This window comes from Perna viridis, chromosome 14 (genome assembly GCF_037379345.1).
Source record: "Perna viridis isolate PV_CMFRI_1.1 ecotype Kerala chromosome 14, ASM3737934v1, whole genome shotgun sequence".
In the NCBI taxonomy this organism is placed as follows: domain Eukaryota; kingdom Metazoa; phylum Mollusca; class Bivalvia; order Mytilida; family Mytilidae; genus Perna; species Perna viridis.
The window spans coordinates 11,968,711-11,974,223 of NC_142458.1; positions in this window are offsets into that span (position 1 = coordinate 11,968,711).

Genomic DNA, 5,513 nt, shown 5'->3' on the forward strand with positions numbered 1-5,513 from the left:
TCATAGAATTCAAATACATAGCAGGACAAGACGATTTCTTCATTGTGGATACCTTCAATTTATTTGATAGTGCATTTTATAGAAAAGAAAGAGAATCAAACTTTACGTTCTATATTGTCTATTTCTTACCCAATATATATCAATATTATCTCTCCCATTTGAAGCCGTAATTAAAATTGCACATGACTTTTAAACCACCGGGCAGTGATTATTTTTTGTGAGAGTTGTCCGACATTTCTGTGTTTGTTTACAGATTTTATGGGAGAAACAGATTCTCCTCCAATGCTATTGGGGATTAATAGATTTCTCCATTCTCGATAGTTAATTTCTAGATTTTACCCATTAGCTGAAGCTCGTGGGTTGAGAAATTTTACTATCTCGAGTGGATAAATCGTATTCCCCTCGAGACTGAAGGAGAATCTATATTTCTCCATTTTTATGACATATTTATTTATATTATGTATATTTGTTCTTTGACCTATTTATTCTTCAATTATTTTATTTTAATAATTTTCTAGATGAAAGTAATCGAGATTTTGATTTTAAAGCCGAGTACTTCTAAAAATATCATGCCCATCATACCTTGATGAAAGTGTAGAAAATACTTTCAAAGTCTGACAAAAAAGACTGACAAAGATATTTTTTAATTTGAAGACACCTGATCACCTCGATTTATTTTCACGTTTTTCTATGCTTGGGAAATATTAAATAGTACTATTATGGTCCCAATGTAACTTATAGCTTGAGTATGCCGGTTCAAAAAGTCATCAAGGAAACCAAGATTCCAGCGGAAATCAAAAACATTTAATCCAGTGACAAAGACCAGACATGAAAGACACAAACACAACAAAGAACACAAAATAAACCAAAATAATACATAGCAACTGACCAGAAAAGAATAAAGTTAATGATGAGAAAAAGGTTGTTGGGAAGAAAGTAGATTTATGTTGTTCCTTTTTTTCAAAGAAATAAATGTACGCAGAGCCCTTTACATTTTGAGAAAATTACGGTGAAATTTGATGGACCATTGCAAAGTGGTGCAGAAAATCATAAACCCTCAGCTCAATCATAGAGGCGCAAATGTATTGACGAAAGATTTTATAAACATATCTTAAGAAGGAGGCTTCTTATGGTTCAAGTCCCCTTTCAGTTGATTTATTTATATATCCGCTGACTTCAGTTCCAAAGATGGATTCTGATGAACGACGAGTTATATTGGCAAATCGGTAAATGATGGCATTTCAAAGGATTTTTATTTGGATGAGGAAAAGTATTTGACTTATGCTAGTATTGATGATTTGGTCATTTTTAGGAGTTAAAGGTCGGGGTAGTCTAATGTTTCAAAAAGATTTGAAAAGGTCTTATGGTCAATATCCGATTTGTCTCGGAGATCTCAGTAAAGTTGGTTTTCAGTGGATTGGTCCGTTATTTGAAGAAATGGTTTTACCTATGGGATTGAGAAGTATTGCGCAAATATGCCAAAGAGTCACAACTGCTATTGCTTATATGTTGGGAAACTTTTGTTATTAATTATTTGGATGAATTTGGTGGCGCAGAGGTTATTGATCGAGCTTATTGAATCTACCAGCAAGGCTGTCTATCAGACTACACGTATGGAATTTCTCAGAACAGATGACCTTAGAAGTTACTTCTGATAGGAAGAAGGGTCGTTGTTGGTAGAGAGTTGGTTGCAGCGAAAAAAGCTTTCGTTACGTGATATGCAGTCATTGTTTTTGGGACAGTTGCATTTCATATCTGGTTTTGTTTGTCCTAGTAGGATATTTGTTAGTCGTCTACTGAATTGGTTGAGCCTTTTCTGCATATTGCGGTGGTAAAGGTCAGAGGATTCATAGGTGTGTTCCAAAGGAAGTTAAGAAGGAATAAGTTCGGTGGAAAGATTTCTTGTCTTATAAAATGGCATGTCTACGATGGCTATAGAAGAAGAATGGTCTTTTCTAGATTCAGTTTTTTTCTTGTGTACATGTTGATGTGGTATTTGCTTTCATTTAGGACAGTTTGTTCATCTTTTTTTTCGGATTATATTGCTTCTTTAAAGAGCATTTCTTGAGTTGTCAGCTATAGTTACCTCTCTTAGGCTTTGGAATAAGAACTTCACGGGTAAACTCATTGTTTGTTGTGACAATGATTCTTCAGTCAAAGTTTTTATTTCTACAGAAATACTTGAGATAAATTTACTTTGTTGCTGCTAAATATCAGTTTGAAATATGGGCGATACATATTTAGGGTGAATCGAATCGCTTATCAGATTATTTGTCACTTTAGCAAACATGTGAGAAATTTAAATCATTGTTTAATAATGAGAATCAATAACAGGCGAATAACCAGAAAGATTTGTCTGATGAGCTTTACCTGTTCTGTAATATTTGTGTATTTTTACAGAGCTGCTTTTACTTAAAGATAATAGGAAGATATCACCAGGACTTGCTTAGGCTGAATGTGAGGACGCAATGGTAGTCATATTTTATGTTTTGTATTTATTTTAGTTTAGTTCCTTTGCTTGCTAACTTTAAGGTGCACAATAATATATGCACAAGTTTTGAGTAGAAGTTTCAAATCTGTAGAATCCGTCAAAAATTATGCAAGTGATGTAAGGACTTTGCATTTGTTTACGGGACATAAATGTCCCGATTAGAAGGAGAAATGTCATTTTCTCTAGTGCTTAAAAGTGTTTCACCTTTGAACCCTCATGCACCTGAACAGACATCCCTAATTACTCCTGGTGTTATGTAACAATTTTGTGATAATTAAATATGTCATATCCATTTGATACAACTGTTGGTATTGATTTTTACATGCCTTTTCCCTCATGTTTCGAAGATTTAAATTCCCCGTATTTCTGAGATAAATCAATATCGATCGTTTCATATTCCCATATTTCACCTATTGCGTCCAAAATTGTCAATTATAAAATGAAATTGCAGGACCTCAAGATTGAGGACTTCAGGGCTAATTCATCTGACTCATCTTGCAAAAACTCTCCATTTAAATGCGGTCCTTCCGGTCACGTCATTATGGCGGGATTTAAATAAAATCGAAAACGAATCTATCCGTAAGGTCCTTTCTAATGGTCCCAAGTACTTTGAACCACACACCATAAATTGGAGTTATAACTTCAAAATTCTTATTGATGCATGGAGGATTACACAAGAAAATGATAAAACGAGAACAAGAAGACATTGATTCTCTGTCAGAGTGGGTAAATGCTGTGGTATTTAATTTTGAAACGTATGAAAATTTTAGGTAGGTCAATAAGTGTCAATGCTACATCAGTTTTTAAAAGATCCCGATGTAGCAAAAAACATTATCTACTATACATGACAAATATGTAGTCGTACTAGTCGAAAAAGCCAAAACAACATTGTTTTTGTCTGCATAACGTATTTAATCTAATGTTTATTATCAGAAGTAAAAAAGCATCCAAAAAGGATAACAAACCACGTCAAAAGCAAACGCCTTTGACGTTATATTCGAACAAAAATACTGTTTGACCCCTTTGTAACATTATAAGAAACATCGGCCATTTTTTAAACGGATAAAAAATTCAAACAGTCATTTAGGTCAGTGAGTTTCAATGCTACATCAGCTTTCATAGACCCCGATGTAGCAAAAACATTGTATATATTATACGTGACAAATATATATTATCGTACCAGAAGACAAAGCCCAAAACAACATTGTTTTTGCAAAACATATTATATCCATTACATAATGTTTATTATCAGAGATAGACGAAGAAAAGAATAGCAGTAATAAGACCTATACTGCTACCACACTCTCCAAAGAAAAAAAAGTGGAGAACCGTAAATATGTGCTATTCTATTTTGGTATCTCTACCAAAAACGATGATTATTATCTACCTTCTATGTACTGGATTCCTAAACTCCACAAGGATCCATACAAACAACGCTACATAGCTGGATCTGCAAAATGTACCACCAAACATCTTTAAAATTGTTTAACTTCTATACTCACAGCTGTCAAAGAAGGTCTCCAGTCTAACCACGACACTTGTTACTCCCGTAGTGGTATTAATTCAATGTAGTCCCTAACAAATACGCAAGATCTTCTGGAAATCCTCAATTCAAGATTATTAGCAGAATACAATTTTTACAACTATTTAGACTTCTATTCCCCATACTCAGTTAAAACTCAAAATACATTATACATTGTTGTCACTCCAAAAAAGACGGTTCACTTTGATACAAATGTGTACTTTTGGTAGAGATTCCTCATACTTTGTATAATTCCAAATCATTTTCCGAAATCTTCCCAGGAAGATGTTTTCAAAATGCTGGATGTCTTTTTTATAGACAACATATTTGTTCAGTGTGGTGGACACGTTTTTCAACAAACGGTCGGCATTCCATCGGGAACAAATTGTGCTCCTCTACTTGCTGTCCTTTTCCTTCAATCTTATGAGGCTGACTTTATAGCTTATCTGATTCGAAAGAAAGAATATATTTTAGCTAGTTCCTTTATCCCAGTTTCTGCTATATAGATGACGTATCATTTTTAAAAATCATAATTTCGGGGATTTGATATATCACATCTACCCCAAAGAACCTGAGATAAAGGATACTACAGACACTGTGAAGTCAGCCTCATACCTTGACCTACACTAAGAAAGGGAAAATTATTGACCAAACTTTACGACAAACGTGATGACTTTTCATTCAGAATTGTCAACTTTCCTTTCATCTGTGGCAACATGCTTTCACACCTGCGTATGGAATGTCCATATCACAACTCGTACTTTATGCCAGAGCTTGCTGAAACTACGCAGACTTTTTGCATCGCGCTAGACTTCTAACAAGTAGGCTTCTGGAAAAGGGTAATGTTGCTACAAGATTGAAAACACCTCGACAGAAGTTTTATGGTCGTCATCATGAACTTGTGGATCACTTCGGTGTATCCGTCTGCGCCATGAAAACTGAATTGTTCAACGTGTCATAGTTTTCCTTATCTCTTTCGACTACCCCGGACTTGACTTTTATGAGCAACCCGGCGGGTGTTTCTAGAAAAAGCAGAGGACGCTTACCCTACCGGTGCACCTGGTCAATGCTCCCAGTTTTTAGTGGAGTCCAAGTTGCTCATTTGCTTTTGTTACTTTGTATGTACTATTTAAGTTACTTTATGTTCTTTGTTGTTTATGTCAGTTTTCCATGTCTGGTCATTGTCCATGTGTGATAGAGTGAATATTGACAGTTTTATATGGATAATTTTGAATGTATATTAATTTTATAATTTTGGAATTATATTAATAAAGATAGTGAAATGATATTTATTTATGTTTTCATTTGGACTGAATACACATTGGAAGTTATGTCAACTAGATGTATTAATTACTTTATTGATCTGTTACCTTTATCCACCTGTGTTATTCTTCACACCCGGCTACCTATACTAGGTGGATTTACCTGAATTGCCTTATATGGAAATTTCTTTTGTCACCTGTACTTTTCCTTCCAATTTCTTGTCACTCCACCATTACA